Below are 20,352 nucleotides of genomic sequence, written 5' to 3'. Positions count from 1 at the left end.
CCAATATCGAATCATTAGGCCTAATGGGCTATCTTGGGGTATATCAGGGAGCCCACCCCCACCCCGTATCTTCTGTATGGAACCAGAAGCCTTACTTTTCTTCTGTCCCATCTTCCGGGAGTGCCTTCTCTCACTCAAGTTTCACTCGCTTCCCTCCGTTCGTGGCCCACGCCCTCGCGGACAATGGGAACCGCACTATTAGGAGGTCCACACTCACTTCGTCCGGTGGGCTACTAAGCCCAGTGGACGTCTCAGTCACTCGCACCCCAGGTACCCAATCCCCGACCGAACGGAACCGCAATATACTTACTCACTCCCGAGTCTTCGTCCGGCTCTTTGTGCACAAAAATTACGGGGAACTGCAGTTTCTCCTTTCTCTTTCTTTTTGCTTTCCTATCTCAGTTCGGAAAATCCAGGTGAGCTAAGTCGGAATCTCCTCCAGGACCATCCGAAGATGGGGGCGCCCTCCCAGAGTTGAATTCTGAGTTGGCTGTCTGGATCCGAGTCACAGCACCAAATTTGTTATAGTTGAATTTTAAGACAAATTGAGTCCGAAATAGATTTATTAAATATTTATTAAGGTAGGAAAGCAAAAGCAGCGCTGGGCGGCCGGGGAGTCGCAGCTCCACCAAAGACTCGCAAATTCAGGCAAGCTAAACGACTCCTTTTATCTTCACAGAGGTCGATTGCAACATCTTCGGTACGCCCCTCAGCTTCTTCCGAGGGGCTTCTTGCTTGGGGCAATTTCGATAAGATATCGTCACAGAATCAGCTTATACAATCTATTCTTTTCAGGGTTGATTGGTACAATGGCACACGTTAGCAAGACATTAACGGTTTAACATTCGCTCAAGGTAACACATTCTGATGACATTGTGGTTAAGCCTTTCTTGTCAAACAGGGTGTTCCCATGTTTGGTGTTGCCAGATAACATTGTGGACGTGTATCTTCTGGTTAAATAGGAAGTTCTCAAGACTGCTACAATGGGTTCGTTCCTCTTGCTTAACCTGTTTGATCAGCAAATTACCCTTAGTTACTTATTACAAGTGGAAACACAGGAGAACCAGTGCATCACGACTGTCTGGAGGCCATCGAAGCAACACATTCGAGCCGTTCGGACCTGAGAGACAGTCCTATGGAAAAGACGGAAAACTGGTTTGCGGATGGAAGCAGCTATGTCCTAAGCAGTAAAAGGCATGCTGGATATGCCATTACCACCAGTCAGGAAGTAACAGAGTCAGGGCCTTTGCCCATGAATACCTCGGCACAGAAGGCAGAAATAATTGCTCTGACCCACGCCTTGGAATTGGCCCAAGGCAAAGCTGTGAATATCTATACATACTCGAAATACGCCTTTGGAGTCGTACATGCTCATGGAGCAATCTGGAAGGAGAGAGGAATATTGAACTCACAGGGCAAAAACATCAAGCATGCAGAGGAGATCCTGAAACTGCTGGAGGCAGTCCAACTCCCTGAGAAAGTGGCGATCATGCACATTAAGGCACACCAGAAAGTAAACTCAAGAGTTGGAAAGAGGAAATGAGCTGGCGGACAGAGAGGCAAAACAGGTAGCCAAAGCAAAGGTAAAAACAGAAGGGGCTTTGATCCCTGACAGGCAAATTTCCCTAGAAGGTAAGCCAGAAAATACCAAGGAAGATCAGAAGCTTATCACAGATCTAGAAGGATCATATAACGAGGAGGGATGGGCTCTCACCCCACAAGGGAAACTAATCCTTCCCTCTTATCTAGTATGGTCTCTGATAAGGGAAGAACATAGAAAGAGGCATTGGGGGGCAGGGGCACTATATAAACAACTAATTAGGGAAATTGTAGCTAGAAATTTATACACCACTGTGAGACAAGTGACTCAGCAGTACGATCTTTGCCTCCAGACTAATCCCAAAAATACCCCCGAACCAGAAATGGGCTAAATTGGGAAGGGCAACGGGCCTGGGCAACAATGGCAGCAGAACTCCCAAGAAAAGGGGGGTATCGATATTTATTAGTATTAACTGATACCTTTTCAGGTTGGCCAGAACGGACATTGCTCGAATTTGGCAACAGTCAAGGGTACTACATCAAGTATCTCAAGATGATACTTCACTTGGTTTTTCTGATCTTTGGTAAAAATTAACCTCGTGGCTGCCTGACTTTGCTTGGTTGAAACAGCTGTTTGTATTATTAATTACAATGATAGTCTTAGGGATTATGATTTGCACTTTACTTAGATGCTTTATGTGTTGTGCAAAAGGAACCACAAGTGATTATGAACTTTGGAAGAAGCATCAGCTTCGACAAAAAGTCGAGTCAGGCAAATATTTTAAGAAATGCTTAGAGAAAGAAAACATGCTGTAGGAATAAGTAAAAGAATTTACTAATCTCTTAGAAAAGGGGGGATTGATAAGGGAGATAACACTCAAGGGTTAATGGCAGGGCCATTGCTTGGCTTAAGCTGTGTATCTATCGCCTTAAGCCATTGATAAGGTGTTTAGGCAAAAGAAAGGATGTGTTGAAACCATAAAGTGGTCACATCGGCCTCGCGGGGAGATAAGGGAACAATTGGTATTCAAAGAAGGAACCCAGTCGTCCTGACAGAGCGATCCTCTGGTTTCCCAACCCCGTGGCCTGGAGCAACACATTAACATTAAAAGGGAGAGGTACACAGCGAGGAAGACATGGCCTTCATCCCCGAGACACACACCCCCCCCCGGCCCACGACCACCAGGAGACACTGCGCATGTGCAACGGGGAGGAGTTAAAGGCGGAGACTATGAAAATGATTTCTCGTAACTCATTGTAATAAAGACCGCCTTTTCGGGGAAAGGTCATGAATATGTATAGGCGTCCCTTGAATATGTAAAGTGTGATTGTATAAATCTTAAGCTAACTGCCGCGGTGGGTGCGCACGATTGTGGTGGGGCGACCCCCCGTGCTGCCCAGCGCCGAATAAACATACCTACTTTATCAACCCCACAGGTTGTGGAGTCTGCTTTCCGCACGTCACCATCTGTTAGAACAGTCTCTCGGGGCAGGCAAGATGGTGTGTGTGGGGCTGGACTGTCGCATGCTGTATTTTTGGGGCTTGCAGCTGATGTATCCGGTGCAGCTCATGTCCATGGTCCATGGGTTGAAGATGTCTATCTCAGTGAAGTTGCTGGACACCAGCTGCTGAAGTCAGTTCTGATCCCTTCACTGCTCACTTTACTTGGTTTTTCATCAGAGTCCATTTCTCATTAGTTTGGGTGATTCTTACTATAGTACAACCAATCATTTACAGAAATGAGATGTACAGTGGCAGGGTCATTTAGCAATTAACATCATACAGTTTCATTCATTGGCTATTCTCGCCCAAAATCAGGTCCCCGTATGGTACACATCGAACTTCCCCATCCTTCCGCATCACCCACCAAGTGCACCCAGGTCCTTGAGCAAAGGCAATCCCACGGATGGGTTTGCCTTTGCCTGAGGCAGGACTAACCCAGACTGTCTTCCCTAACATATTCTTCATGTGCACTATGGGGGCTTTATCTCTGTATGGGAGCACCCAGCCAAACCTGTTCCAGAGCACAATAGGTGAGATGCAGGGAGTTGTCATCCAACTCAGCTTCATCTCTGCCTTGCCTTGTCTGTGCAGAGATAACTTGGGGGGAGCTGCAAAAACGGCTCAGCCCGGGGTTGTCTCAAGATTGCATCACAATAAGAACCGAAACCGAATGGAGCCTTAACTCCCTTAACAAATAAAATGCCCTGAGTCCCATCCCACCACTAGTCCCATGACTTTGAGTGCTAGACATCACAAAACTGGCTACAGAGACTTAGCCATCACACCACCAGAGGTAAACATCCCAGATAGTGTAATCCACTCAGGCATAATCCTGCACCCCCACAGAATCAGGAAATATAAACCGCAAGGTTTGAGGAGGAAAATGGGGGTAATCTTCCAACGATACAGCTGGCCTGTGGGAGATTCATCACCCCCTTGTCCAGGACGCTGTACAGGGTAACTTCCCAGGGATTGAGCGACCTTACCTGAGAGAAAGGGTAAGTGATAAAGAAACATACGTATGGTATATGGCATGCTATTAAGATCGTGATTTGTGCACTCTTTTAAGGTATTAATAATCTAGTGCGCTTGTGGTTTGTGTTGTTACTTTTCGGGATCACTTGTAGGTTGCAATAGTGTATTCCGCGAATTGCTTTTAAATTGCAATAGTGTAATCGCCATTGTACACATAGAACTCGCAATAGTGACGTATTGGACCTGTGAGTGAAGTCCAAATAAATTGCTAATTTGAACCTCTCAGTGAAGTCCTTTTTCCCGTTTCGTCACAATCTCCTTCCAGAGTACGTGGAGGTTTTGATTGGGCAGGGCCAGCTCGGTTGGTAGATCCCCTGGTGTTAACTAGCCAGGTAGCCTTTGCTAAATGTGTATCCCAATTTTTTAAAGTCCCACCACCCATTGCTCTCAGTGCAGTTTTTAACAGTCCATTGTACCGTTCTGTCTTCCCAGAGGCTGGTGCATGATAAGGGATGTGATAGACCCATTCAATACCATGCTCTTTGGCCCAGGTGTCAATGAGGCTGTTTCGGAAACGAGTCCCGTTGTCCGACTCAATTCTCTCTGGGGTGCCATGTCGCCACAGGACTTGCTTTTCAAGGCCCAGGAAAGTGTTCCAGGCAGTGGCATGGGGCACAGGGTAAGTTTCCAGCCATCCAGTGGTTGCTTCCACCATTGTGAGCACATGGCGCTTGCCTTGACGGGTTTGTGGGAGTGTAATATAATCGATCTGCCAGGCCTCCCCATATTTGTATTTCAGCCATCGTCCTCCATACCAAAGAGGCTTTAATCGCTTGGCTTGCTTGATTGCAGCGCATGTCTCACATTCGTGGATGACCTGTGCAATAGTGTCCATGGTCAAATCCACCCCTCGGTCACGAGCCCATCTATATGTAGCGTCTCTTCCTTGATGGCCTGAGGAGTCATGGGCCCATCGAGCTATGAATAATTCACCCTTATGTTGCCAGTCCAGATCCACCTCGGCCACTTCAATCTTAGCAGCCTGATCCACTTGCTGGTTGTTCCGATGTTCCTCAGTGGCCCGGCTCTTGGGTACATGGGCATCTACATGACGCACTTTCACAACCAGATTCTCTACCCGGGCAGCAATATCTTGCCACAATTCAGCAGCCCAGATAGGTTTGCCTCTGCGCTGCCAATTGCTCTGCTTCCACTGCCGTAACCACCCCCACAAGGCATTTGCCACCATCCATGAATCGGTGTAGAGATAAAGTACCGGCCATTTTTCCCGCTGGGCAATGTCCAAAGCCAGCTGAATTGCTTTCACCTCTGCAAACTGGCTTGATTCACCTTGTCCTTCAGTGGCTTCTGCAACTCGTCTTGTAGGACTCCACACGGCAGCCTTCCACTTTCTATGCTTTCCCACAATCCGGCAGGACCCATCAGTGAACAGGGCATCTCTCTTCTCATTTTCTGGTAGTTCATTATACAGTGGAGCCTCTTCCACACGCATCACCTCCTCCTCTGGTGACATTCCAAAATCCTTGCCTTCTGGCCAGTCCATAATCACCTCCAGAATTCCTGGGCGACTGGGGCTTCCCATTCAAGTTCGCTGCGTGGTCAGTGCAATCCACTTACTCCATGTAGCATCCGTTGCATGATGTGTGGCAGGGACCCTTTCTTTGAACATCCAACCCAGCACCGGCAGCCGAGGTGCCAAGAGGAGCTGTGCTTCTGTACCAACCACTTCCGAAGCAGCTCGAACCCCTTCATACACTGCCAGTATCTCCTTTTCTGTTGGAGTATAGCGGGCTTCGGATCCTCTGTATGCCCGACTCCAAAACCCTAGGGGTCGACCGCGAGTCTCCCCTGGCGCTTTCTGCCAGAGGCTCCAGGTAGGGCCGTTCTCCCCGGCTGCAGTGTAGAGCATGTTTTTAACATCTTGTCCTGCCCGGACTGGCCCCAGAGCTACTGCATGGACTATTTCCTGTTTAATTTGTTCAAAAGCTTGTCATTGCTCAGGACCCCATTTAAAATCGTTCTTCTTCCGGGTTACTTGATACAGAGGGCTCACAATCAGACTGTAATCTGGGATATGCATCCTCCAAAAACCCACAATGCCCAGGAAAGCTTGTGCTTCCTTTTTACTAGTTGGTGGAGACATAGCTGCGATTTTATTGATCACGTCCATCGGGATCTGAGGGCGTCCATCTTGCCATTTTATTCCTAAAACCTGGATATCCTGCACAGGTCCCTTGACCTTACTTCGTCTTATGGCAAAACCAGCTTTCAGAAGGATTCGTACTATTTTATTCCCCTTCTCAAAAACTTCTTCTGCTGTGTTGCCCCATACGATGATGTTGTCAATGTACTGCAGATGTTCCAGAGCTCCACCCTGTTCCAGTGCAGTTTGGATCGGTCCATGGCAAATGGTGGGGCTATGTTTCCACCCCTGGGGCAGTTGATTCCAGGTGTACTGGACACCCCTCCAAGTGAAAGCAAACTGTGACCTGCACTCTACTGCCAGAGGGACTGAGAAGAATGCATTAGCGATATCAATTGTGGCATACCACTTGGCTGCCTTGGACTCCAGTTCGTATTGAAGTTCTAACATGTCCGGCATGGCAGCACTCAGCGGTGGCGTGACTTCATTCAGGCCACGATAGTCCACAGTTAGCCTCCACTCTCCATTAGATTTCCACACCGGCCATATGGGACTCTTAAAGGGTAAGCGAGTCTTGCTGATCACTCCTTGAATCTCTAGTTGACCAATCAAGTTCTGGATAGGAATCAGAGAGTCTCGGTTAGTTCGATATTGCCGCCAATGCACCATTATGGTAGCAATTGGCACCTATTGTTCTTCGACCCTCAACAACCCCACAACAGAAGGATCCTCTGAGAGACCAGGCAAGGGAGACAACTGTTTAACTTCTTCCGCCTCCAAGGCAGCTATGCCAAAAGCCCACCGGTACCCTTTCGGGTCCTTAAAATACCCTCTCCTGAGATAATCTATACCAAGGATGCATGGAGCGTCTGGGCCAGTCACGTTGGGATGCTTTTGCCACTCATTCCCAGTTAGGCTCACTTCAGCTTCCAGTACAGTCAACTCTTGGGATCCCCCTGTCACTCCAGAAATACAAATGGCTTCTGTCCCTCTATAGCTTGATGGTATTAGGGTACACTGTGCGCCTGTGTCCACTAGAGCCTTATATTCCTGTGGGTCTGATGTGCCAGGCCATCGAATCCACACAGTCCAATAAACCCGGTTGTCCCTTTGCCCCACCTGGCTGGAGGCAGGGCCCCTCTAATCCTGGTCATAGTATCCGTTACTCGCTTCTTGCAGAAAAGACTTGGAAATTCCTTCAGGAGGACTGGAAGTAAGATCAGGCCTTCTACTCTGTCTGGGGAACTGCCCGCTGGAAACTGGGGCGGCACTCTTCCTGGAGGGATCCCCTTTTGTGGTTGTTCTTCCTTGCAACTCCTGTACCCGTGCCCGTAGGATCGAAGTAGGTTGTCCATCCCACTTCCTCATGTCCTCTCCGTGGTCACGCAGGCAGAACCACAGGGTGCCTCGTGTTGTGTACCCCCTGTATTCTCTGTCTTGAGTGGAGAAACGTCTGTTCCTAACAGCTGAGATACTGGCTCGTACAGGTCGTGAGCAGGACATATTCTCTTCAAGTTGCTGGACCTTCTGGGACAGTTTCTCCACAGCTGAGACGAGGGGAGAAGAGAGACTTTCTTCATATTGCCGGAGTTGGGCAGCCACCTCATCCACCGTTGGTCCCACTTCGCCTTTCCATTCCATCACTGCTAATGAGTTGGCATATGATGATGGTGCGCTCCGTACAAACTTCTGCCACATGGACCTTGTGCATTGGATCTCATCAGGATCTGTGGGAAACTGTGCATTGTCCAGGTCATGATAAATCATCTCCTGCACGGCTAATTCTCTCAGGTACTGGGTACCTCTCTCCATGGTGGTCCACTTGCTTGGATGACATACAGCATCTTCACTGAAGGGGTATCTTTCCCTCACGCCTGACAGCAGTCGCCTCCAAAGGCTGGGGGCTTGTGTCTTTTTCCCAATTGCCTTGTCAGTGCCCCCTTCCCTAGACAGGGATCCTAGCTGTCTGGCTTCCCTACCCTCTAATTCCAAGCTACTGGCCCTGTTATGCCTGCATCGTAGCAGCCAGGTGAAAATGTGCTCACCTGGAAGTTGGCTGAAATCTTTTGTCATATCCTGCAGCTCGCTCAGGGATAGGGATCGGGTGCTTATCTCTGGTTCTGCCTCTTCCTCCTGTTCTCGTGATGACCCTGGATCATCATCATCCCTCACCGAGCGAACTGATTTCTTGGTGTATTTCTTCTTCTGCATAGGGGCAACTGATATGGGCATGGGTTGGTTTTCTGTTTCAGTTGCAGTGCCTGCCAGCAGGGTTGGAGTAGCCGCTGCCCCTGCCGCAGGGGTTGGAGTAGCCACAGCGCCTACCACTGGGGTTGGAGTAGCCGCAGTGCCTTCCGCAGGGGTGGCAGTAGACACACTGCCTGTCGGCCCGGTTTCGATCTCTTTCTCCTGAGGATGCTGCGCAACATTGAGCAATGCTTGGTAGATACTGGCCAGGGCCCAGCACAGTGCGGTGAGTTGTGCCTCTCTGAATAGCCACCACATGTTCCTTTCAAATATGCTATCACTTTATCAGGGTCCTGTAATTGTTCGGGGGTGAAGTCCCAAACCATTGGAGGTGAAAAGCTCTCTGGATACGTGCCCATATTCTCCCACATGCCATGCCATCCATGACTCTCCAGCCTCAGGGCAGATCTCTGGGTGGTAGTCTTAAATAGTTGCTTAACCCTAAACAAGAACTGAAACACATTCAGGAGACCTAGCAATAAGACCAAGCTGGTCTGCGTGTCCCAAAAGTATTCAAAATTCACAAAAACTGGCATATGCAGCATGAAAGAGAAAGCGTAGGTGAAAGAGCTGGTGAAAGTATCCCCCCCCTGCTTCCCCCATAGACTGAGTCTGATTATTAATAAATTCTGAGAGACGGTATCCGAGGTATGGGCAGGACAGCAGTTCCACATAAACACCCCAACATAACCATCTGAACAGTGATGCTATCATATCATAAGTTGATATCACACAGGACAGCAAAATTATGATCCTGATCCCTCTCCCAGAGGTGATAAACATCATCACGGGGAGTACATCGAGCATGTAAGAATTTACATAACACAGCCATGAGAACAAATGAAGCAACATTGTGACCAGCAACTATTTACTAATATAATAAATGCATATAACAAATTTGTTTTAACACGCTCTGGTCAGATCTGTCTTTATCTCAACCCTCCGAGTGCCCCGCGTTGGGCGCCAAAAAGGACTGTTGTGGTTTAGCCTCAGGTGGCAACAAAGAACCACGTGGCAGCCGCTCTTTCAGGCTCCCCCCCAACATCCTCCCGCGAGGGGAGAATCGGAATAAAAAGGCAAAACTCGTGGGCTGATGTGGAGGAAGAAGAAGCTGTGGATGTGGACCTGGGGAACAGCACTGATGACATCCTCGCACTGGTGGGCAGAAAACCATGGGAAGAGTAAACGGAGCAGCCAGTACACAGCTCCTGAGAAGGACGAGCAGGCGACGTCCGCGTGCTGTCTTTGTGTATACCATATATGGAACATGTTGTGAAAACTATGATAAGGTAGTAGCAGTGGGAAAGTACCGATGTGTTTTGTGAGACTAGGGAATGGAATAATACTAGCTGTGTGTTGAAAGATATAAAAAGAGATTTGTGATGCTAATAAAGGTCTTCGCTTCACTCTCCGGCGGAGTCCGTGTTGCTAATTGCCACGAATGGTGCCCCGTGTGAGGCGCGAATAACCGAGTCAAAAGAGACTGGCTGGTGGCAAGCCCCACGGAACTGAAGTGCTGCTGAAAGGAAGCAGGAGCCGGCTTGAATCATCTCTTCTGAGAGAGGTGAGTCGTGGGGGACTATGGGGAATAATGCTTCTAGTGAAGAAAAATCGGTGCTTAAATTGATGGAGGGTCTTTTACAAAAACATGATGTTGCAGTCGACCCACGTTCGTTAAAACAACTCTTGAAATGGGTATCTGTGATGTGCCCAGGTGTAGACGCTGCTTCCATTTTCACCACAAAGGTATGGGATGAAGCTGGTGTGAAACTTTGGGATAGAGCCACACATTCAGACAAGTTGGCGGGGGAGCTTTTAACTCCTTGGAGAAAGATCCTAGAAATGCTTAAAAAACAGGAAGACGCTAGGCGCACAGAGGGAGGTGAGCACTGCGGTCCAAAAACGGAGTCGCCCGCTCCCGCGACTACTTTGCTGTGCCAAGACCTGGAAGATCAGCCTGGGGACCCTTTTGACCCGGGAGAAGTTGATCCCGATAAAGAACCCAATCTGTTCCCCCCGACCCACACGATAATTGGAGAAAGGTTCGGCAGGAAGCATTAGCAGCTGGGGAATTAGCTGTAGCAGAAAAAATTGTTGCACCGGTAATTTATGAAGAGAATCAGGTCTCGAAATGGGAAGGTCTGAATTTTAGTATTATTAAGGAACTCCGAAGGGGAATGCTTGATTATGGTTTGTCATCACCGTACTCTACCTCCATGTTGGGTTCCATTATGAAATCATATACTCTGACCCCCCCATGATTGTAAAACCCTTGCGCAGCTTATCCTTACTGGTACACAGTATACTTTACGGGAGGCTGCGTGGAGGCGTCTCTTAGAAATGCAGCGCCTAGAGTATGTGGACCAGGGTCCATGCAACCCTGCTTTTGCCATGACGATGGAACATCTAACGGGGACGGGTAACTTCCAACCACCCCATCGCCAAGCTCAAGAAATACCACGAGGCGTGCTCAATGATGTTAAAAATCTGGACTATCGAGCATTCTTAGAAGTCCCCGATGTGGGAAAACCACAGAAGTCCTTTACGGAAATCAAACAAGGCGCGAAAGAATCCTACATGAGTTTTATAGATCGGCTGCGAGAAAGCTTAGATAAACAAGTACCCAATGAGCAAGCCCGAAATATTATTTTGCTAAAATTGGCGGTAGAAAATGCTAATACAGACTGTCAGTGTGTATTGCGTCCTTTAGAAAACCCTAACCTCATTCAAATGATAGAAGCACGTAACCGGATAGGATCACTGGAGCATAAGTTTGAGGCTATGGCAGCAGCCTTTGCTACAATGAAAGTTGGCAATCAAACATGCTTTGGCTGCGGCCAGCCAGGGCACATTGAGAAACATTGCCATAATGCACAAAAGCCTAAACTTCCAAATATCTGTCTGCGATGCAAGAAGGGTAGGCACTATGCGAACCAATGCCGCTCGAAATATGATAAGGATGGCAAGCCGTTATCGGGAAACCGCCAGCGGAGCGCGCCTGCCTGGGACCACGCCAGGACACAAATGGCTCCAGGATCATCGCCTCTTCAAACCCTTCCAGCCTGTGTGCAAGAACCCACGGCAGTGCCGGAGTGGACCTGGCAGCCGCCAAATCAGTAACTCTTACAGATTCCTGCGTCTCCCTGATAGCTACTGGTGTCCATGGGCCATTAGGCGGGCGTAAAAGTGCCCTGCTTTTAGGCCGATCTTCCACCACATTACAGGGTCTGTTTGTTCTCCCTGGTGTCATCGACACGGACTACACGGGTGTCCTGGTTTGAAGTAAAACCGAACCAATTTTCTGTTCTGTAACTTTACATCCTAGCTAGGCCTCCTCTAACTCTGTGAAATTAACAGCATATTGTGGAGAAAACTGCTCGTTCTCAGAATGATAAGACCAGTGTTTGTGCTCCATGCCAAGGAATGGTATGCAGGGAGGCCCTTGCTTATACTTATTGCTATAACAACCAAGGTCAGCCAATTTCGTTATTTGCCCCCTTAGGGGGTCGGAAACGGAAAAAACGTAGAGGGGTCACATCGGTGGGGAGGAGTGGACAGGACAGGTGACCCAAACCTGACCAACAGGGGTATTCCATCCCATCTGCCCCATGCTCAGTATAAAAGCTGAGGGATCAAAGGGTCAACCCCCTTCCTGCGATGGCCGACGTCCAGAGAGGACTCTGTCTGTTCATCTGCCTTTGATCCTGATCTGTGTGTTCCTGACTCCAGAGCTGGAATCCAGTTCCCATTTGTCACTGAGTCCAGTCTGGGACTTCCCCAGTGCCTGCCGGTGACGTGACTGTCATCCTGGGAGCTTGATACGGTTTTGTATATATTGTATCTTTTTCATTATTTTCTTCTTTATTTTTATTTTAATATTAATTCTTCATTAAAGTAGTTTAGTTCATTCTAAACTTCTGAATCTCCTTATCTCTTTCTCTCCTCTCTCTCTCTTTTGAGGGGGGGAAGAGGGGAGGGGAAGTGCCATCTGTCGGTCTGGTTTCGGTAAATTCGGCCAAAACCACGACAATGGGGGAAATAAAAATCATGGCCTGGACTCCGACACCACCATGCACCGTCCCCCGGGCTGCCCGCATTGCGCAACTTGTTTACTTTTCTGCTTGTCCCCCTAAAACTAGCCAGACAGAAAGGGGGGACTCGGGGTTTGGTTCCACCGGGCATCCGCAGATTTTGTGGACACAACCTGTTACTACCGGTTGGCCGGTGATGAAATGCAAGCTGTCGTTGCAGCAAAAAGGCTACATCTGTTTAGATGGGATTTTAGATACTGGGGCTGATGTCACAGTCATTTCAAGGGATCGATGGCCTACAGACTGGCCATTAATTCAAATGGGTAAAATGTTAATGGGCATAGGTGGACATGCCATACCCTTTCAGAGCAAACATTTAATTCAAATTGAAGGTCTTGAAGGCCGTGTGGCCTCGGTTCGCCCCTTTGTGCTCGCCACACCTACTACCTTATGGGGTCACGATTGTATGAGTCAGTGGGGAGTAAATATTGGGTCAAATTTTTCCTGGGGGCCACTGCAGCGCAACCCACCTTAAAACTTACATGGAAAACCAACAATCCAGTCTGGGTGGAGCAGTGGCCCCTGGCTAGTGAAAAGTTGCGCCGCCTTAATGAATTAGTGGAAGAACAATTAAAGGAGGGACATATTGTCCCAACTACTAGTCCGTGGAATTCACCTGTTTTTGTTATTCAGAAAAAGAGCGGGAAATGGCGTTTATTGCATGATCTGCGCAGAATAAATGATGCAATGGAAGACATGGGCACGTTACAACCCGGTATGCCATCAGCCACCATGATCCCCCAAAATTGGTGCCTCACCATTATCGATTTGAAAGATTATTTTTTTACTATTCCCCTACACCCAGATGATGCACCAAAATTCGCATTCTCGGTGCCGTCAATTTACGTAAGTGAACCTTACAGGCGCTATCATTGGACAGTCCTCCCTCAAGGAATGAAAAATAGTCCCACCATATGCCAATGGTTTGTAGCTAAAGCCCCGTCTCCTGTTAGGAAAGCCTTTCCTGATGTTGTACTTTATCATTATATGGATGATATTCTTGTTGCGGCGCAAGCTCAACAGACTATGCAGGACGTGCTTAAGATGTTATATCAGCAAGTACAAACTGCAAGGTTACAGATAGCCCCCGAAAAAATACAACAAACAGCACCTTGGAATTACTTAGGGTGGCGAATTATGGAACAAAAGATGATTGTTCCGCAACAGGTAAAGTTGCAAGTAACTGTGAAAACTTTAAATGATCTGCAGAAGCTCCTGGGGGCAATAAATTGGATCCGTCCACTGTCCACATCGGTGGGGAGGAGTGGACAGGACAGGTGACCCAAACCTGACCAACAGGGGTATTCCATCCCATCTGCCCCATGCTCAGTATAAAAGCTGGCTACAGTTCTTCACAAACTTTTCCAGCATGGGTCATTTCCAGGGGTGCAGTCCTTCAGGAACAGACTGCTCCAGCGTGGGTCCCCCCACGGGGCCACAGGTCCTGCCAGGAGCCTGCTCCAGTGTGGGCTTCCCATGGGGTCACAGCCTCCTTCGGGCACATCTACCTGCTCCGGCATAGGGTCCTCCATAGGCTGCAGGTGGATATCTGCTCCACTGTAAACCTCCATGGGCTGAAAGGGGACAGCCTGCCTCACCATGGTCTTCACCATGGGCTGCAGGGCAATCTCTGCTCTGGCGCCTGGAGCACCTCCTTCCCCTCCTTCTTTACTGACCTTGTTGTCTGCAGAGTTGTTTCACTCGCATATTTTCAGTCCTTTTTCCTGGCTGCAGTTCTGCAGCAGGTTTATTTTCCTCCCTGTTATGGTTTGAGAAAACCCATAACAATCTATTGTCGTTTAGACAATTATTCCAGCACCCGATGACCCCTCCCCACCTGGAAAGGGAGAACACAAAGAAACACAAGGGTTGAAATATAAATAGATTTAATAGAATAAGACTAAATAATTAACAATAATACCAAAGAACCAGTATTAATCCCGATACTGATATAAGATATACAAGAACTATACTCAGCCAATTATATCAGCGGGAACCTCTGCAATCCCAGCAGTGGAAAGCAAATGTCAGACCCTGCGAGTGGAACGGCCTCGGGAGGAAAGGAAGGCCTCAAGGGTCCGGCACCAGGGCAAGGAGTTGTCTGGACCGCTGCCATCAAGGGAGAGAGAACTATGCAGCAAACTTTTCCAATTTATATTGAATGTGACATTTATGGTATGAAATAACCAGCCTGAGTCAAATGCCCAGGCCTTGCTCCTCCTTGTCCTTGCACCTGGCAAGGCTCGAAAACACTGAGACCTTGAATCCCACAGAGCCTGGCTGGCTATAAAGTAAATATTTTCATGAATTCAGACACTGGAGTCTTCCAAAAGTGCAGTTTTCCCCAGCCTTAGAAGAAAATTTAGTCCTGCGTCTCTCAACCCATGACAACATCCTTCTTAAATAATTTATCACAGAGGCACTACTACCGTTGCTGATTGGTTCAGCCTTGGCCAGCAGCGGGTCAGTATTGTAGCCACCTGACATGGGCTCTGTCGGATATAGGGGAAGGTTCTAGCAGCTTCTCACAGAAGCCACTCCTATATCACACCTGCTACCAAAATCTTGCCGCTCTCCATCATCTTTGAAAGGTCATGGAGAACAGGCGAGGTGCCCAAGGACTGGAAGAAAGCTTATGTCACACCAGTCTTCAAAAAGGGCAAGAAGGAGGACCCAGAAAACTACAGGCCGGTCAACCTCACCTCCATCCCTGGAAAGGTGATGGAACAGCTCATCCTGGATGTCATCTCTAAGCATGTAGAGGAAAAGAAGGTCATTGGGTGTGGTCAGCATGGATTCACCAAGGGGAAATCATGCTTGACCAGTCTGATAGCCTTCTATGATAGAATGACTGGCTGGGTGGATGAGGGGAGAGCAGTGGATGTTGTCTACCTTGACTTCAGCAAGGCTTTTGACACTGTCTCCCATAACATCCTCATAGGCAAGCTTAGGAAGTGTGGGTTAGATGAGTGGACAGTGAGGTGGATTGAGAACTGGCTGAACGGCAGAGCTCAGAGGGTTGTGATCAGTAGCACAGAGTATAGTTGGAGGTCCGTAACACGTGGTGTTTCCCAGGGGTCAGTACTGGGTCCAGTCCTCTTCAATATATTCATCAACAACCTGGATGAGGGGACGGAGTGTACCCTCAGCAAGTTTGCTACTGATGATACAAAACTGGGAGGAGTGGCTGACACACCAGAAGGCTGTGCCGCCATTCAGCGAGACCTGGACAGGCTAGAGAGTTGGGCAGAGAGGAAGCTGATGAAATTCAACAAGGGCAAGTGTAGGGTGCTGCACCTGGGGAGGAATAACCCCTGGGGTTCCTCAGGGGTCAATACTGGGACCAGTGCTGTTAAAAATCTTTGTTGGAGACATGGACAGTAGGATAGAGTGCACCCTCAGCAAGTTTACCAATGACACCAAGCTGTGTGGCGCGGTTGACACGCTGGAGGGAAGGGACGCCATCCAGAGGGACCTGGATAGGCTCGAGAGGTGGGCCCGTGCAAGCCTCATGAAGTTAAACCAAGCCAATTGCAAGGTCCTGTACCTCAGTCACAGCAATCCCAGGAACAAATAAAGGTTGGGCAGAGAATGGATTGAGAGCAGCCCTGAGGAGAAGAAGGACTTGGGGGTGTTGGTGGATGAGAAGCTCAACATGAGCCAGCAATGTGTGCTCGCAGCCCAGAAAGCCAGCCACATCCTGGGCTGCATCAAAAGAAGCGTGGCCAGCAGGCTGAGGGAGGTGATTCTGCCCCTCTACTCTGCTCTGGTGCGACCCCACCTGGAGTACTGAGTCCAGCTCTGGAGTCCTCAACACAGGAAGGGCACAGACCTGTTGGAATGGGTCCAGCGGAGGCCACGAAGATGATCAGAGGGCTGGAACACCTATGCTATGAGGACAGGCTGAGAGTTGGGGTTGTTCAGCCTGGAGAAGAGCAGGCTCCATGGAGACCTTATAGCAGCCTTCCAGTACCTGAAGGGGGCCTACAGGAGAGATGGAGAAGGGACTCTTTATCAGGAAGTGTAGTGATAGGATGAGGGGTAATGTTTTTAAACTGAAAGAGGGGAGATTTAGCTTAGACAGTAGAAAGAAATTCTTTACTGTGAGGGTGGTGACGCACTGGAACAGGTTGCCTAGAGGAGCTGTGGATGCCCCATCCCTGGAGATGTTCAAGGCCAGGCTGGATGGGACTTTGAGCAACCTGGTCTAGTGGGAGGTGTCCCTGCCCATGGCAGGGGGGGCTTGGAACTCGATGATCTTTAAGGTCCCTTCCAACTCAAACCATTCTATTATTCTATGATTCTATGATTCCATGCACTGCTACAGATTAGTGGTTGACCTGCTGGAAAGCAGCTCTGCAGAGAGGGACCTGGGAGTCCTGGTGGACAACAAGTTGGCCAAGAAGGCCAATGGTCTCCTGGGGTACACCAAGAAGAGCGTGGCCAGCAGGTTGAGGGAGGTCGTCTTCCACCTCTACTCTTCTCTGGTAAGGCCACATCTGGTGTACTGTGTTCAGTTCTGGGCTCCCCAGTTCAAGAAGGACAGGGAACTGCTGGAAAGAGTCCAGCGGAGGGCTATGAAGATGATCAAGGGAATGGAGCACCTCTCTCATGAGGAAAGGCTGAGAGACCTGGGTCTGTTTAGCCTGGAGAAGACTGAGAGGGGATCTCATCAATGCTTATCAATATCTAAAGGGTGGGTGTCAAGAGGATGGGGCCAGTCTTTTTTCAGTGGTGCCTGGTGACAGGACAAGGGGCAATGGGCACAAGCTGGAACATAGGAAGTTCCATCTCAAGATAAGGAAAAACTTCTTTACTGTGAGAGTGACAGAGCACTGGAATAGGCTACCCAGAGAGGTTGTGGAGTCTCCTTCTCTGGAGATATTCAAAACCCTCCTGGATGCATTCTTGTCCAACCTGCTCTAGGTGAACCTCATTTGGCAGGGGAGTTGGACTAGATGATCTCCAAAGGTCCCGCCAATCCCTACCATTCTGTGATTCTAAGTACATCCCCCTGCACCACATGGAGGTTAATTGTGAAGCAGATATTCTTCTGCAGACCGTGGAGGACCCCACACTGGAGCAGGTAGATGCCTGAAGGAGGCTGTGACTCTGTGGAGAGCCCACATTGGAGCAGGCTCCTGACAGAACCTGTGACACCGTGAAGAGAGGAGCCCATGCTGGAGCAGGTTTACTGGCAGGACTTGTGTCCCCATGGGAGACCCACACTTGAGCAGTCTGTTCCTGAAGGACTGCACCCTGTGGAAAGGACCCATGCTGGAGCAGTTCATGAAGAACTGCAGCCCCGTGGGAAAGAATCACGTTGGAGAAGTTTGTGGAGGACTGTCTCCCATGGGATGGACATCACACTGGAGCAAGGGAAGAGTGTGAGGAGTCCTCCACCTGAGGAGGAAGGAACAGCAGAGCCAATGTGATGAACAGACTGCAACTCCCATTGCCTGTCCCCCTGTGCCGCTCGGGGGGAGGAGGTAGAGAAAATTGGGAGTGAAATTGAGCCTGGGAAAAAGGGAGTGGTGGGGGGAAGGTGTTTTAAGATTTCGGTTTATTTCTTATTACCCTACTCTGATTTGACTGGTAATAAATTAAATTTTTTTTCACCAAGTTGAGGCTGTTTTGCCCATGACGGTAATTGGTGAATGATCTCTCCCTGTCCTTATCTCGACCCACCAGCCTTTCATTATATTTTCTCTCCCCTGTCCAGCTGAGTAGGAGAGTGATAGAGTGGCTTTGGGGGGCACCTGGCATCCAGCCAGGATCAACCCACCACAGTACCTTGGAATGCAATTTCAAAGGACGTTATGAAGAATTCAAAAGCTTCCTTAATATACTTCTTGTTCTTTTGAAAGGCAGAAACATCTTTCTTTTGTAATTTTTCTTTATAAAATGAACTACGTTACATATACTTAAAGATACACTCATGCCTCCAAATTGTGTTTAGTCAAGTTTAGTATTGTCCCGCTTATGGAATTACTTAGATACAACTTGAAATGAAAGTGGTATGTCCCAGCAAGTAGGATGAAGTGTTTTTCCTGTTCAGACAACAGATGGATCGCTTCAAGGCAACTCTGGTCCCTGATCATAGAAATATAATAAAATGATACCTTGGAAAACAGCACTTGAAAAATTCAGTTTTGATCTATAGAAGCTTCTTGTTCAAGTTTCTTTACTTATAGTTTAGCATCTTTCAGGAATACTTGTTAAAGTACAGTGTGGAATAATGTCGAGTTGCATTATTATAGAAGATTATTTTCTTTTGTTTTGTTTTATTTTGTCTAGTTCAACTACCTCTGATAGGGTTTCCTCTAAGAAAATTAAAAATTCCAAGGAAGCTAAATCTAGATATTATCTGCTTATCAAAACTTTATTGTTTTTTGTTTTTTACAGTGTGGTAAAATTTATAAAGTTTTAAGATTTTACAGAAGTAAAATTTATTTGCAAGTTCCTAGAGAAGCAGAATAACAAGGGTAGATGTATCTGAGCTGGAGTATGTGTAGATCAGTATCTATTGTTTCTTCCTATTTGTACAACTGGAGGTCTCTATTCAAAGTGGTAATTCATTCTATTATACATGTTTTCAGTATTGCACTTTTATATAACTTTTTTTTTAACTGATAGGAGATTTTATTTCATTTCACTCCTATCCTAAAATTTGTTTTTCTACAAGTTAGGAAGCTTATTATGTTATTCAGCTCCATTCACAAAGAGAGGCTAAAAAAACCCTGGGTGTTGCAGATGGAAATATTTGACACAGTTGTGATTTAGTAGCAATTTAAAATTTATTTATTATTAAAATTATTTGAGGTAGATCAAGAGTTAAGTTTTAGCAGCACTTAATCACTAACCGATTTAAGGATTTACAAGATGATTCAATAAAATAATTGAACAGTGACTTAATTACAGATTCAAAGATGGCAAGATTCACACTAACTTACTATAAGGTATCCTAAATCAACATATATATATAAGCACGAACATAAAAACACACAGTGCTTAAAGGGTTGCACACACACCTACACCCGAGTTTTTAACTATTAGGACTAAAGGTCCCTTCACAATGGGCGACTCCAGTGAGTCGACGGGTGCCCCTTTTACACATGCATGGACAAATATTTGGATCCAGTAAAATATAAGAACATCCACACTCGTAAGAGCTAATGTGTATATAGAGAGGTGGATGAAAGAGAGGCTAGCCTATAGTTAAAATTTCCCTCTTTGAGTTTAGAGTAAATACTCACAATGCATTGGCATTCCTCAGCGGGCGATAACTGAGACTTGAGGGGAGTTGACACTCCCTGGCCTTCCAGTCCTCAAGGTGTTTGCCTAAGTGGCGTCCCGACTCAGGGGAGTTGCTGATCACAGCCCGCTGTGATCCAGGACAGCTCAAAGGGTCTCACTAGAATCGCTACTTATAGGGTCCAAGATAATTGACTTTCATCAGGTATTTTTCCACTCTGGCCCAACTCAAATGATGGAATATTCCAGTACTTTCCACCAGTTGTGCAAGTCCAGAACTTGCTAGATCTGCAAATTCTGATATCACCTCCCTTTGGGCCATGATCTCCTATGTTGGTATGCCCCCCCAGGGATGGGGAATTGCACCAAGCACTGAGGGACCAAAGAGGGGGAAGTTGCACCACCACACCAGGTTAATCCAGAAACCAGCCTATGAACAACCTGTCTCACAACACTAAAAAAGAGCATTTTGGAAGTGCAATACTGCTTTCTACAGACTTTTGACAAGTAGTGGGTTGTATGTCATCTGTGTACAAAGAGAAGTAGCAGAACTATTTTCTTCAACTCAACAAAGTTTT

The sequence above is a fragment of the Numenius arquata genome, chromosome W, assembly GCF_964106895.1.
Source record: "Numenius arquata chromosome W, bNumArq3.hap1.1, whole genome shotgun sequence".
Taxonomy (NCBI): Eukaryota; Metazoa; Chordata; class Aves; order Charadriiformes; family Scolopacidae; genus Numenius; species Numenius arquata.
Note: the sequence above shows the minus strand (reverse complement) of the source record.